At 41.9% G+C, this 16,899-nt stretch overlaps 1 protein-coding gene across 1 annotated transcript in view; it reads left to right on the forward strand.

Moving 5' to 3' along the window:
* LOC139817702 (uncharacterized) overlaps nucleotides 1-16,899 on the forward strand; it is a 214,246-nt gene that overhangs the window by 93,168 nt on the left and 104,179 nt on the right. The window lies entirely within an intron of this gene.

Below are 16,899 nucleotides of genomic sequence, written 5' to 3' on the forward strand. Positions count from 1 at the left end.
ACGGTATCCACCCCCCCGGAAAGGGAACAACTACTCGCCCGCAGCGACATGTTCCAGGACCGCGGGGACAGAGCATTAGCAATCCAGCCGTCTTACGGCAAACACATTTTGGACAGCCGTCTTACGGCAGACACTCATCGTCAAATAGTCGGAGAGGACACACCTCTCAGCAGAACTTTTCGTCAAGCCGCCGTGCGGCACACACACACACACACATATTCTAAGAGCCGTCTTACGGCACACGTTCGCCGGGCAGAACGCATCTCGAAATCGCCTTTGCCGCCTTGCTCAACCGGGAGTGCGCACGTCTCCAACTGCCTTTTCCTGCCTGCTCTATCGCTTGCTCTCCACCGTTTTGCTTGCTTGCACGAGTTTTGCCATCGCATGCCGAACGAGACCCCCGGAGCGGCCAAGTTCAGGGGACAGGACGAGGATTGGCGGAATCACGGGGACGACGGCCGACACGGTGAGTCGCTTCGCTTAATATTTCGTTGCATGCGTTTCTGCTTTCGCGTTAAACATTTGATAGTCGTGAGGGGAAAGCGACAACCCCCCTCTGGTCCTTCGAGTATCGCAAATCTTGCCTCCGGGGCGAAACTATCCCCGTTCAAACGAGATATTCGCAAAAAACGGAATTTGAGTCCTATTTGTTTAATTATTTTTCTTAGCGGCCACTGTATAATGGTAAACTTTTTTCTCCCTTTAATCTTATGCAAAAACGAAGGTCTGTGCCAAAATTTAGCTTGCTGACATTTTTTCCGAAATCAAATTCTAAAGTGACTTTACTATTATCGGTAGTACCTCGATCGAGCTTTCAAACGCGGTAGCTATTTCTTTTATGATAAAATGCGCGTCGTAGCCGGATAAATTGTGGAAAACTATGGGAATGTAATGAGAATCTTTGTAATTTAGATTGCAGTTTGAATATGCGGGACTTCTATAACGATCGGTCAGGTGGCAATAATCGCGTATTCGCACGTCGTCCGGCATGAACGGTTTTTCACAAATGTAGCAGTGCGTCACGCTGTGAAATATCTCCTACTCGTCTCGTGTTAATTCTGTCGTACGAACATTACCGGACAAGATAGTCTTTACGTCGTTTGCTAAACGTCTTAGTTCTTCGGCGAACCACGCGACGCAATCCTTATCGCGATGAAACCGACGCGCGGATAATGAGTCGTTGTACGAGCACCGCACGTAGTATCCTATACTAAGTACCCGATGATGTTGAGACGTGTACGTGGACGTTCTTGAATCCGTTCTCCGCATCCGTCTTCTCGAGGGTACATTCCAGGTCGGCGTATACGACGAACGAAAGCCGCTCCTTCCTGCTGTGATTCTTGAAACTCAGCCACTTGTCGTCGTCGCTCGGTAATCAGATGGCGCAGTTGTTTATCTCTCGGCAGTCTACACCATGGGCTTCCAATTTCTCGCTCGAACTGAAGTAGTGTAAACATCTACAAAAGAATAATTTTTGGTTTACAAATCTTTTATAAAGAATGTGGCAGCTGTCGTCAGCCACTAGGAAGTCACGGAGAGTACGATACACGATACGACGTGTTGACAGATTACACGATACGATATATTCTATCAAGCCACAGTTACTCCGGCTTGTTTGACAAGACTCGCGTTTCCTAGCAACCGAGTTTTGCAAAAAGTTTTCCATAGATGGATGTCAAAACTCGCATTTAAGATTCAATCACGATGTAAATATAAAAGCGACCGAATTCACAGAAATTCGGCGATCTGGCAAATTGACCTTTCGATAAACATAAAGGATCAAATACGCCTCACACTTTTGAAACTAAAATTAAAACAACCTAACTTCCGAAGCGCGGATCTAGTTCGCGGCTAGTCAGGGTTCGCAGTAGGCGCGGAGGAAAACACAAGACTCGGTTAAAACAAAAGGTAACAAGGTTTATTCTAATGAGATTGAGAATACATGAGTTTGATCGCGGAGATCGCAGGTGCAAATATCGCAGCGGAATATGTACAGTGAGATCGCGGAGATCGAAGGCGCGAATATCGAAGCGGAGATATATGTACAAGGGAATACGCGGATGTCGTACAGAGAGATCGCGGAGGTCGTAAGCGCGAATATCGTAGCGGAGATATACGTACAATGGAATACGCGGATATCGCACAGTGAGATCGCGGAGATCGAAAGCGCGAATATCGTAGAAGCGATATGTACAGCGAAGCGGGATTACAGCCAGCGATTGGCTACGCGGAACGAAGTACGTGTACTTGAGAACGCGGATTGACGGGCGCGCGGGCTCGCAGAATACGGCGTGCGGATTCGGTGACGGTCGGCGCGAGAGCGCAGATTCGGACGCGGCGGAGATCGTACGCGGTGAGGATCGTGCGTGGAGACGATATCGTGCGGCTAAGACTCTTAGCGAATATAAAGAAGACTTTATACACGGGCGCAGTGACGCTCAGGCGGGATGCGGTACCGTGTGGCCAAGACCCTTGGCAAGTAGAGAGTAGTTCTCTTACCCTGGTTCACTCCGGTATTGTAGGTTTTATGTACGGGATCGAATCAACCGCCAAGATGCTTCACTTGACGGAGCCAGAGAGAGACTCTCTACCTTCTGGTTGTGTTCGAGTTCTGGATTTCGGGATCCGTGAGCAGCGGAGAATCGGTCGGATCGGTTGCTGGCTTACGGCAAAATCTAATCTTTTTCGGAAAGACCGGCGTTTATATATCCCTCGGCGCCGTCAGGTGGCGGCAGGGGTATCGGCGATGACGACGGCGAGCGCCGAGGTAAATCGGTGGTGCGGTCGGGTATTATCCGAGTACCCCGACGCCGCGATCGCGTTCGGCGGCTCTCGGCCGTTTTCGGCACCGCTCGGCGCTCCGAATCGGTTGCCGCGGTAAGTCCTTTCGCGGACTTATACGCGAGATAATCTAATTAATAAAGGGCACACCGTGCCTTGTCTCGCCCGCCGGATATTTGGCCGGGCGGCATCTGGCTGATGCTCGCCGGGAACGATGCGTTTCGGGGCGCATCGTTACCTACAAAATTCCTCCTCGTCTCGACGAGGAAGGAATTAAAAAAAGGCGCAAGACTCGCCCTCTTCCTCTTGACCAGATCTTTGCGGCGCAGGGTTGTCTGAAACAAAAAATTCCAGCACCGTTTTAAAGCTTAAACTTGTAGTTTGGCGGTGAACCTAAGCTGGGGCCAGACTATGCGCGATTCGTGGTTTGTAATTCGCGATTCGCTATTCGTATAAGATTTGTGAATAGTGTGTATAGGTAGATTCGTCGAATTCGCATCAACTGTTTACCATTCGCGCCGATTCGCCAGCGAAGCGCTCTTTCGATTCGTGGTTCGTGATTAGCGGTTCGCTATTCGTATAAGATTCGTGAATAGTGTGTATAGGCAGATTCGTCGAATTCGCATTCGCTGTTCATCATTCGCGCCGTTTCGCCAGCGGAGCGGTTTTTTGGCAAGATCAAAGAGCACGAATCGCCACGAATGATCAATTCGTGTTGATTCGTGCGGTGTTCACACTGTGCATGTCTATTCGTATGTATCTTCGTGGTTTACGCTGAAAAGTCGATAGACTCGATTTACTCAATAGTCGATTAAGTTGATTAGGATTCAGATTAGTTCATTAGTTGCAAGGATGGAAGCCGAATGGACAGAATGTCGCGTTCTTGCGCTTATAGAGGATATAAAGCAATATTCGTGCTTGTGAGATCCCAAAGACAAGGATTACAAAAGTAGAAATAGAAAATTTGATGGACGATATTAGTTGTGGCGAAATTCTAAATAAATAGCTTAAACTTCGGAAACTATCGCCAAGAATCTCAATGTTACTGCTAGTCTTTCTTTGGTTGATACAGGTTTTCTTAAATGAGTGCTTTGTTTAGCAATTCGGGGTCCTATCAAATTGAGAAGACATTTATAATCCTCTGCCGACATTCTACAAAAATTCTCGAATTTCCCACTCCTCTTCACATCATTGAGCAATACAGTTCCACTATGTCTAGAATAAAAAATGTTAATGAAGTAATTTGGTCTTACCGTGATTGAGAAATTTCTTATTTCAAAACTTGCAATACTGATTTTATTAACTAACCTAGTGAATAGTGGTTTGATCCACCATCTCCGCTTCCTTCTTTTCATTTTCTTCTTTGCAATTAAAATATATATTGCACTCGCAATTGCAACGTCACTATCATCGCTATCGCTCATGATCGAATCTTATTACGCAAAAATGTACTCTGGATAATAAAAGTAAATGTTCTTTTCTCGGTGTCTTCTTTTATTTGCAATGACTGCCGAATCATAAACGAATCAAAATCGCGAATAACAAATGATAAAGCTGCCAGACTATGCGCGATTCGTGGTTCGTAATTCGCGGTTCGCCATTCGTAAAGATTCGTACGAATCTGGCGCCGAAGATTCGTATAGATTCGTATCATTCGCCAATGTCGCGGTTCGCCATTCGTATAGATTCGTATCGTTCGCATTCATGGTTTATCATTTGTTATTCGCGATTTCGATTCGTTTATGATTCGGCAGTCATTGTATGCAAATAGAAGAAGACACCGAGGAAAGAACATTTACTTTTATTATTCAGAGTACATTTTTGCGTAATAAGTTTCGATCATGAGATGATAGCGATGATAGTGACGTTGCAATTGCGAGTGCAATATATATTTTAATTGCACAAAAGGAGAAAATGAAAAAAAAAGCGGAGATGGTGGATCAAACCACTATTCAATAGGTTAATTAATAAAATTAGTATTGCAAGTTTTGAAATAAGAAATTTCTCAATTGCGGTAAGACCAAATTACTTCATTAACAACATTTTTTATTCTAGACATAGTGGAACTGTATTGCTGAATGATGTGAAGAGGAGTGGAAAATTCGAGAATTTTTGTAGAATGTCGGCAGAGGATTTTAAATTTCTTCTCAGTTTAATAGGACCCCGAATTGCTAAACAAAGCACTCATTTAAGAAAACCTGTATCAACCAAAGAAAGACTAGCAGTAACATTAAGATTCTTGGCGTCAGGCGATAGTTTCCGAAGTTTGAGCTATTTATTTAGAATTTCGCCATAACTAATATCGTCCATTGTGTTTGAAGTATGTCAAGCTTTGAAGGAGGCCCTTCATGATCAAGTAAAGGTAATATTATATATAATTAATTTATAAAATGATTGGGAACATTTGCTTTTGTATATGCTGTATATGTTGTATTCCAATTATAATTTAATTACTTAATAAAACATTAATAATGAAACCGTAAATGTTATTATTACATTTTTTATTTTACATGTACATTACACAGATACATTGTTAACAAAATACATTTTAACCGCGTTTTATGTAATTCATACTTGTCAAATAAAATTATTTAAAGTAGTAGATAAAGAATTCACGAAATAATAAAAAATTAAATTTAAATATAAAATAATTTTTATTATAAAATATATTGTATTATATTATTTCGCTACATTTTCACTCTATCGTATCTTTCTTGTTATATAAAATGTAGGATGTTTTGAAAAGTGAAAAAGAACGAAACACGAAAGAAAACACAAAAAACAAAACTATTCATTTTCGGTCAATTAAACCAGTTTTAATGTAAAATATCAAATCTGCAAAAGAAATAAAAAAATCTCTTTTAGAATATTTATCCTGAATATAAATGAAGAATTTCTTTGTTTAACTTTTGAAAGAGTATTGTATGTGGAAACAATTAGTTGCAATTATTTTTTAAGTCATTGTATGAGAAGCAGATGTAGATGGTTGGAGTGTGTAAGAAGTATTAGGAGATGGTTGGGGTGTGTGTGTAAGAAGTGATAGGAGATGGTTGGGGTGTGTAAGAAGTATTAGGAGATGGTTGGGGTGTGTAAGAAGTGTTAGGAGATGGTTGGGATGTGTAAGAAGTATTAGGAGATGGGTGGGGTGTGTAAGAAATATTAAGAGAGGTTGGGATGAAACAATTGGCGAAGATTGCACTGAATAAGAACAAACGGGAGATAGTGGGGATTGAATAAAAGTATTAGGTTGTGTCAAATTATTACGTTGAAAATTCTGAGTAGGTTGTACGGTTGCTCGGAACATTACAGTGTTTATGTCGTTCATAATTAATTGTCGAGTATAGTCGTCGAATTTCCTTAATTTAGCAACGATCAATTCTCCAAAAATATCACATTTATTCTTCTGTTTTTTTTCCGATGTTTCTTCTTTCCTTTTTTTTGCCGCTAGATAAGAATATTCTTCATTAATTCGTTCATCAATTTGTGTTTGTTGTTTCTTCTTTTTAATCTTTGACGATTCTTCTAGGGACGCGAAAACTTTTACTTCCTGTTTAATATCTGTAGATGTCTGACCGATATCGATTACTTCCACTTCGTTAGTTTCAATGTTTTCATTTTGTAATATCTCAGTATTATTTTCCTCATCACTGTCTTTTTCTTGATTCTACAATATAAAAAAGGCATTTATAATGCAATAAAATTATATATTACAGTTCAAAGCAATGTTTTATATAGGTAGAGTAAAATCACAATTTATTTATTTATTCTTTTAGATTCCTACGACATCCGATGAATGGAAAAAAACAGCACAAAACTTTGAAAGAAAATGGAATTTTCCGCATTGTCTGGGTTCAATTGACGGTAAACACATTGTGATACAATCACCCGTTCACAGTGGCAGTGAATACTATAATTACAAAGGCACATTTAGTGTAGTTTTGATGGCGCTATGTGATGCTGATTACTGTATAATAAATACCTAGTAATATAGGTTGTCAAGGACGGATATCTGATGCTGGTATATTTCGTTATACCTCTTTGTTTAAGAATTTAGAAAATGGTACATTGAATTTGCCTGAACCTGAACTACTGCCAATGAGAAGAAAACATATTCCATACGTTTTTCTTGGTGATAATGCGTTTCCATTGAAAGAAAACATTATGGTTCCTTTTATTGGATGTTATGATTTTATATCGCTAGAAAGAGCATACAACTACAGACATTCTCGGGCACGAAGAATTATAGAAAATGTGTTCGGAATTATGTCAGCAGTTTTCCAAGTACTACGAAAACCCATGTTATTAAGCCCAGAAAAAGCAACACTTGTTACAGAATGTTGTGTTCTATTGCATGACTTTTTGAAAAGAAGTAAAAGTTCTCAAGACATGTACGCGCCTAACGGAACGTTTGATACCGAAAAGGATGGTAAAGTCATCGAAGGATTATGGAGAAAAGATACTACAGAATTGACTTCTTTTTTACCTTCGGAGAAAAAGGGCAGAAAGCCATCTAATAATGTAAAACTTGTGCGTCACACAAAAGTTTGCTGAATACTTTGTTACAAACGGCAAAGTCGAGTGGCAAGACAAAATGATTAATTCTACTTAAACATTATTATTTCACAATAATTCTATATTAAATATTATATTTAACAAGTTGAAACTCAAGCAATATATAAAAATGTAACATACGAAATATATTTTTTCACATTAATTGTTATTATTTTCTGCAACATATTCTTCGAACCCTGCTAATGGTAAAGACAGATAGCCTATTTATTCAATCAATTATAATTTTTAAGATTTCATGCATGCTAAATTATACGTTTAAAAGTGTTAACGTAAATTTTATCCAAAAAATATATTGGTACACTTACTATTGAATCTAAAGTTCCATGTGGAATATACATGTCTGTCATAAATGAATTTATGTGATCAAATGCAAACCATGTTGGTTTGTAGATGTCATCTCGTCCTGCTCCTGACTTTTTACTAGATTTAATTTTACGGCGACATGCTCTATACGATTGAAGAAGGTTAGACCACTTCTTCTTTATGTCAACAGGAGAGCACTCATATTTAACACTTAAAATTTTGAAGCTATCAAATTTTCTATTTCTACTTTTGTAATCCTTGTCTTTGAGATCCCACAAGAACGGATATTGCTTTATATCCTCTATAAGCGCAAGACGCGACATTCTGTCCACTCGGCTTCCATCCTTGCAACTAACAAATTAACCTAAATTCTAATCGACTATCGAATAAATCGAGTCTATCGACTTTTCAGCGTGAACCACGAAGATACATACGAATAGACATGCACAGTGTGAACACCGCACGAATCAACACGAATTGATCATTCGTGGCGATTCGCGCTCTTTGATCTCGCCAAAAAACCGCTCCGCTGGCGAAACGGCGCGAATGGTAAACAGCGAATGCAAATTCGACGAATCTGCCTATACACACCATTCACGAATCTTATACGAATAGCGAACCGCTAATCACGAACCACGAATCGAAAAAGCGCTTCGCTGGCGAATCGGCGCGAATGGTAAACAGTTGATGCGAATTCAACGAATCTGCCTGTACACACTATTCACGAATCTTATACGAATAGCGAATCGCAAATCACGAACCACGAATTGCGCATAGTCTGGCCCCAGCTTAAACCATGAATGCGAACGACACGAATCTATACGAATGGCGAACCGCGACATTGGCGAACGATACGAATCTATATGAATCTTCGGCGCCAGACTATGCGCGATTCGTGATTCGTACGAATCTTTACAAATGGCGAACCACGAACCCCGAATCACGAACCATGAATCGCGCATCTCGTCTGGTCCCAGCTTTAAAATTCCAGGAAATTTGGAAATTGGCAAATTGGCGGCCTTCAAACGTGGAAAGTACGATTTTTACCAAAAAAATTGCTCTTTCTAGGCTAAATAAAAATATTTTAACAAATTTTTTCCAAAATTTTAAAGGTTTACCGCCAAACTACAAGTTTAAGCTTTAAAACGGTGCTGGAATTTTTTGTTTCAGACGACCCTGCGCCGAGCTATTACGCCCGCCGAATTTTCTGCACTTTCGAACATTCGGCGATATATCTCAAGAATTGTTTTCTTTCCGCCAATGAAAAAAAAATCGTTTTGTATTCTTAAAATATGGTACAATATATACTGGGCCACTGCCGAAATGGTCGGAGATTTTTAATACCTTCAAAAAAAAAATCCTAAAAATACCTTAACTTTTTTGACTCCCTACATCAGGATCCCCCCTTAAACTAGACACATAGTGTGCCTCCAAAGTACATGTGTGAGCTTTCCACACATGGAAAGTCTTAAACTTATGTAGCACCTCGTTTCGCGTGGAAAATGTATACGCAGAAGCAGCAAATTAATATATTTGTATTTTGTGTACGACTTCATAGTTGTTTACATTACTTGAGAGCTGTTTTGGTTTGTTTCGCGTGGAAAATGTATGCGCGGAGGCAGCAAGTTAAAAATGTTAAAAAAGTTGCTAAACTTTGGAGTCGCAACAAATCTTTTTGGTATATGTGTTTTTTATCTAAAAAGAACCTATTTACAAAGTTTCACCTAAATCTGAGCATGGACGTTTTCGGAAGTACAGCCGAGTTCTTTCAAGGAAACAGAGACTTTATTTGAAACATTCTCTATACGTGCTAATTGCATTCCTGATTCTGTAATCTCGAAACCAGAATCAAAGATTTTCTGTAAGTTTACCATTTTAAGAAAATTTACTCCCAAAAGACAATTGTCATTAATATCGGCAACAAACAGAGGGATTACAACAGAATGTCTACCTATTTCCATTCTAGCTTTTACTTTAAACTTTATTGCAACTTTCTCACCAGTAGGATATCTTAAATTTATATCTTCTATCTGAAACTTTTTTTTTCCTGTTTCTATGAATTTCTTATTTAGAATGGGAACGTCAGAGCCCGTATCGATCTTGAAAGAGCACTCTTTCCCGTCAATCTTTCCCACATAATAGAAATAATTATAACTTGGCTTAATTTTATTTTTTTTTAAAACATTTTTATTATTAACATTGTGACGTGACAAGTCACGTCCCTTGCCCAGATGGTAGCTCGGCCGAGGGGAACGTCCGGCATGTCGCCTCCGCCCGGGCGAGGCGGGGTGACCGCGTAATACCGATTATCTTTTATTATTTTTTTTGCAAGCGTTTCAGATGCCGAGTAGTTGGCCGGCGAGGATAGTAACGGCCTGAGCCGCACCAAGGGGATGTTCGGGAGTCTACGATGGAGTGGCCGGCGGGCGGGTCACGCTTGGGCCCCTTTGTCGATCCTGCTTGGAGCGTCTCACGGGGCGAACGCATCAGCCTAACGACGCCGGGATAAAGCCCATCAGAGGAGCTTGCAAGCACGGCGCGCAGTCGCGCGGGCCCAGCGTGGTCCCGCCGGGCCAGAAGAGCGACACTGTCGTGTCGACGTTTCGAGAGGTAACATCCCAAGGAGCCCCGGTTACCGTACCTACGACGAGAAACACTGTAAGGCCACTGCTCGAGCATCTGATATTCAAGTAAGGTTTTTTTCAAGGCCGAGACCCGTCCGGAAGTCGCGTAAGATCGCGGAGAAAGCATGAGTATACTGATGAAATACTGAAGAGAAACTGACGGAGCCCCTTCCTGAAAACAGAACGCGACCGGCAGTCACCGCGTACTTAGAGCCACGCGGTAAATCCCGTCCCGCGATGTGGGAGCGTATAACGAGGATCGGCGAAGGGTCAGCCGTAATACCGAGTTACCGACCGGTGAGGCGGCGTAGAACCCGTGCATCGTGGGATAGCGTTGTGTTGATCAGTATTGTACAGTTTATATTACGCTTCGTGTGATCTTGTCGCGTAGATTACGTTCGAATGATCGCGTGCGTTTGTGTAATCGTCCTTTAGTGAGGTGCCCGCGCCAATCGGACAGTATTGTCGCGAAACCGAGGGGTGGGTTCGCGTAATCAGGTCCTGGAGGTGCGAGGCACGAATAATTGTGTAATTGCGTGTTGTGCAATCGTCTTTTGGTGAGGTGTCCTTCGCGCCAATCGGACAGTATTGTCGCAGAACCGAAAAGTGGGTTCGCGTAATTGGGTCCTGGGGTGCGAGGTACGAATATTGCGGACCATTTGCGAGACGTCGCGGAGGGTTATCGCGGGATTACTCGCGAGACGTCGCGTGTAGTCCATACGGGACTGCGTGCGAGACGTCGCGTCGCTCGTAGTTGGGAGCTTACGGGCGAGATCCCGATCGCTTCATCATTGTGCATTTGTGTAATCGCGTCTTGTACCTTGCATTCGTGTGATCGCGTCTTGTACATTGCGTCCGTGTAATCGCGTCTTGTACATTGCGTTTATGTAATTTGTAATAGCTGATGGGATGTGCGTTATAGTATTCGCGATAATCAATAATAATCGTCGTTATTCGGAAAACGACTTATAATTTACCGATTCCCTTGGAACAACTTTCTTATAAAATATATTATACTTGTTATCCTTATTATTATTTGTGTGTGATAATTGCACTGCGCTCCCTCTCCTTCTTCTATCCGAGATCTAACAGCGATCTAAAATATTAGGAATTCACGCCTGAGGTATTTAGCGTTTGGAGTTAGAGTAACGTGGTGCGCACATTCGCACCTGGCGCCCAGTTCGAGTTTTAGAGAAAATACCTGGTCGAGCTACCATCCTGTGCCATTAACACCTTATGTTGACTTCTAGTTATTGTGAATTTGAGATATCTAAAGAATTGACGGCGCGCTCCTTCTCGACTGGCGAGACCGAGGGGACTCGTCATCGTCATAACATTTAGAGCAACATTTTTATTAATAATAATCGGGGTATCAATAACACGAGCCAAACCCACCCCGCTGAGTTTGACTAAATCGTGTTTCCCCTCTCTTCGGGGCACTCGGACCGGAAATGTCCGGTCTTGCCGCACGTCCAACACTCACCGCGGCTGGCGCTAAATCTGCTGCCACGCCAATTTCACCTTTAGTTTTTCTTTCCCTTCTCATTTTGTAGCTTGTTCTCCTCTGTCTCCCCTTTCTCGTTATTTGAATTCTGCCCTCCCTTTGAAAAATTTCTATTTAATTTTTCCTTTTCGCGAGCATAGCCCTCCCCCTGAATTATTTTTAACGCTTTTGCCATTTTGACTGCCTGACACAGGGAGGTTATCCCTTCCATCTGTAACGTCCGTCGGATAAAATGATCCGAGACAGCCGTCACAAATTGCGAACAAGCGATTTTATCACGTATCTCGTAGGGGCACTCGGGGTATGCAAGGCGAGATAGACGCTCGATATCAGACCCAAGAGTGGCTAGATCCTCCCCAAATTTCTGTCTCCGATTCGTGAGCGCGGAGTAACAATTCTGTGAAAGGCGCCCTTCCCCGAAACGCAACTCGAGCTTCGCTTTTAGCTCCGTAAAATCTAGGCGTTCTACATCTTGCACGGTTTTCAAAACCGAGCGCGCCTTTTCTCTCGAAGTCCGAGCGCGTTACATTAAGTCGACCGTTTTAACTCTGCGGATAGTCAGACACTTCGGTCACTGCAAGGCTGCTCTCCACCGAATGCTCTACCGATTGCTTCTCCCGACGTCCTACAGACAGGCGACACTCGTCTTCGTCTTTCGGCGTCGATTTACCGGGTGGCCAGTTAAACGGTCTCAGGCGGAGTTAGCGTGATTTTGATTTAAGAATTGGTTTAATTGAATTAACAGAGTCGGCACCAAAATTTTATCGTGACAGAATTTTATCGTGTCAGAGATTACAATTTTTGGGATCGCGGTCTCGCGTCGCTCCGCTTTATCTCGCTTTCGTTTAATTATTCGCTGTACTCGCGTCACTTGGCTCGTTAGACGGTTGTAACAAAAGAGAGAGAATGTTCTTCATGCGATCGACCGCTAGTCGAGCGCCCGAAAAGTGTCTCAAAGCGCTCTTTGAATGCACTGAGTTAACGTCTATTAAGCTGACACAGCCACTTTAGGACAATCGAATAAAATATATACAGAGTGCTTTTTTGTTGCAAATTTGTTGCTCTATTTTGGATTTTGTTGCTGCAACCATTTCAGAAAAAACAGTAGCTGTGCTAGCTTAAGTTTAAGTTAGCACAGTCACATAAAAAAATAAAAAAAATTAAAGTGTTATTTTATTTAGTGCTATTTTGTTGCTAATTTGTTGTTCCATTCCCAAATTCGTTGCACCACCTCTACCATGAAAAAATTACCCCTAATTATTCCCATCTATAGCACAACATCAAGAAATATTTCGACAGCTTATATCATCTTGATTTTGTTGCTTCACATTTTTGTCGGCCCTGATTTTGTTGCTCCACTCGTAACTATTAGGTAGAGTAATAAAATTGGGATCAATGAAAATGTAAAGCAACAAAAGAAAATGATATAATCCGTCAAGATATTTCTTAAAATTTTAGTTATAAGGTGTTGTGCTGACATGGAGTAGCTAGGCGTGGTTCCCAATGAGTAGGGGTGGAACAACAAAATCGGGGTTGATGAAAATGTGGAGCAACAATATCAAGATAATATAATCTGTTGAGGTATTTCTTGAAATTGGAATTTTAAGGTGTTGCACTAGATAGGTGTAACTAGAGTAGTTGATAATAGGGGGGGTGAGCTGGGGTGGGGCTGAGCTTTAGGCTACCATCCGCGTCCACAAATTGCGGATAGTGGGAAGGCCATAGGAAACTATGGTCAGCTGCAAAATAAGCGGGTCTTACGATGAATAAGCAGCAGCGGACAATTTAGCGGCAGCAGTATCAGGTCGCAGTAGAAAACACTTGGGTAAGGTTGTCGCAGAAAATGCTGCAAGACCAAAGACGCTGCTGCGTCCTGGCGAGTCGTGCCGCTAGCAACTAAGCACACCCATGGAGTTGGGCAGCATCAACCCCATTACCGAACTGAGGCGGATGTTCACAACGGCTCATTACTGGACATTGGTAGGCGGCATCGCTATAGTGACAACTGGCTACCATACTGCGGCACGGGAGAGAGAGGGATCTCACCGCGCTACACGTCCCACGAACACCAATGAATTTGAGTATTAATGGATCTATGAAGTTATGCGCTCCGACTGACAACCGGGGCCAAGGTATGTCCGGGATGCACGGTGTGAAGTTGGCTACCGGCCGTATCTCCGTGGGCAACTAGACGAATACAGGAAAGAAGGCTACTGGAAGAAAGATTAACATGACTATCTGGAACGTGAGAGGCTTGCTGGCTCCGAGCAAACTGTACCTGACGACCCAGGAACTTAAAAGATACGGCGTGGACTTTGCTGGACTGAGTGAAACCCATTGGAGAGATAGTGGCCACTTTCGCAGTGGAGACTACTGGGTATACTGCTCAGGGAACCCTCAGGAAGAAACGGAGTGGCCATTATGGTCCCTGACAAACTCAACCACCTGGTGAAGGGGTACAACCCCTCAGCGATCGCATAATCTTAATGAGGGTCCACATGTGCCCAATAAGCATTAACATTGTGCAAGTCTATGCGTCAACCTCTGCCGCCTCGGTAGAAGAAATAGAGGACTTTTACCAGCTCCTTGAAACAACAATAGGCGCGCTACCGAGCAGGGAAATCACTGTCATCATGGGTGATTTCAACGCCAAGGTTGGAAGCACGGACGAGGATGGTCACATCCGCACGGCGGTTGGCAGATACGGCATCGGAGAGCGCAATGAGAGAGGAGAAAGACTTGTTAGATTTGCGATCGATAATTCTTTCACAATAACCAACACTGTACAGGTACCATATACGTCATATGTACACCTGAATCTCACCTGGAGATCAACAAAGGAACCAAATTAACTACATGTTGATAAACTCAAGATGGCGCATCTCCGTCAAGGACATTAAAACCTGTCTGGGGGCGTACTGTGACTCTGATCACCAGATGTTGAAAATGGAATTTCTCTTGAAATTCTCAACACCCAAAAAACCACGCGACACGGACTCCTTTGGGGCCGCGCTGACACAACAGAAAATAAAGACGGACACTCATCACTCCGCAAACGACCTGTGGAAAAGAGCAAGGGAATAGATAGAGAAAGCTATAAAGGTGACCCTAAGAACAGCCGTGAGAAGGAGGCAGCACTGGATCTCTGAAGCCACTCTCAGGAAGGTAGAACAGAGGAAAAGTCTAAACGCAGCAAGAAAGACTGAGGAACTTGCAGCCATAAATGAAGAAATCTAAGCAGACTGTGCAGGTCAGACAAAAATAAATATTTGAGCGATATATGCGCGGAAATTGAACAACACTCTAACCAAAACCAAACCAAGGATTTGTTCAAAAAAATTAAACAAATAATTTGTCAGTTCGGTCCAAACACTTGGATCATCCAAAATAAGCAAGGCGAAGACGTCACAGAAGTTGAGAAAATAACTAAAGTTTGGGCAGAATACTGTCAGGGCCTATATCGTCAGGAAAATCGCGCGATCAGATATGTAGACACTCTTAAAGGCGCAGCAATGAAGCCGGGAATCCTAAGGAGTGAGATTGAAAAAACCATTAACCTCGTGAGAGGGGAGAAGGCTTGTGGCCCTGACGGGATCCCAATAGACGTCATAAGACATACTGAAGAAGAAGGTGTATCGCTCCTGCCAAAAAGTATGGGAAACTGGCAATTGGCCGAATGATTGAACAAAATCCACGTTTATCCCCATATTTAAAAAAGGATCCAAAAAAAGGTGCAAGAACTACAGGCTGGTCGCGCTTATATCTCACGCTAGCAAAATTCTTCTGCATGTTCTGCATGGACGCCTTAGAGCGTTTCTGGATTCGCCAAATCCCCGAGGAGCAAGCTGGATTTGTACAAGGCAAGGGCCCGAGAAAACACATACTCAACATAAGGCAAATTATCAAAAAAAACTCGAGAGTTTAACATTCCGGTCTTCCTGTGCTTCGTGGACTATAAAAAAGCCTTTGACACAGTGCACTGGCACCATCTATGGAACATCTTAAGGGAGATAGGACTGCCCAGGCATCTCATCACTCTCCTTAGGAATCTATACGAGAGCAACACCGCCTCAGAGAGATTGATTGATTGATTGATTGATTTTATTTAAGCCATAGTCAAGACTTCAGGCTAATAATGAATTTACAGGTATATAAATGTATAAACAAGATATAAACGAGTATATAAACGATATAAACAAGATATAAACGAGTATATAAACAAAAATATAAAGAGCAGTGATTAATAGCTAGAGACAGATGCGAGACGCAGTATAATCGCTACCGATATGCATTTAGCAGTGGATAACAATCAAAACGTTAAGGAGGTGGTAAGCATGTGGCAGCGACCAAAGCGCGTGCATGCACTCTCTCGTGGGATAGAATGATGATTATAATGATTGAATGATAATTACAAAAATAATGATAATACAGCGAGTTGGTGATAGACCCCAGGCAGAGGACAGAGCGCAAGCATAGTAAGGGAAATAATTAGAAGTGTGCAAGTATGAAACAAGTAACCCGCAACCCCGCAGAGAGAGAGAGAGAGAGAGAGAGAGAGAGAGAGAGAGAGAGAGAGAGAGAGAGAGAGTAAAATGTATCTAACATAAACTTTATACATAAACACGCTATAAAGTATATAACATAAACAATAACATTAATACCTTTTCCTATCCATTTACACACTTATCTGCTTTTATTGTCTCTCTCTTTTATGTACTTTGCTACCTTTGTTTTAAAGCTTTTTATTTCCGTTGTATTCTGTATTTTTACTGGAATATCATTAAACATTTGAAACCCGCTATACGTTAGACTCTTATGTGCTTTTAGTGTTTGTGTCCTTTCTACTATTATGTTTGTATTATTTCTAGTGTTATATGCATGTCTCTTACTAATTTTTTTTATTTCATTTGATAAATATTCTGGCACCATATTGTTCCTCATCTTATAAACTAGTATACATACATTATATTCCATTCTTTGTTTTACACTCATAAAACATAAAGCTTCCAACATAGATTTAATCGCCGTATACTTATTCACATTTAGTATTATTCGCATTGCACGATTTTGCGTTTTTTGTAACATTTGCATCAAACCCTGATTGAAATTTAACAT

This window comes from Temnothorax longispinosus, chromosome 8, assembly GCF_030848805.1.
Source record: "Temnothorax longispinosus isolate EJ_2023e chromosome 8, Tlon_JGU_v1, whole genome shotgun sequence".
NCBI lineage: Eukaryota > Metazoa > Arthropoda > Insecta > Hymenoptera > Formicidae > Temnothorax > Temnothorax longispinosus.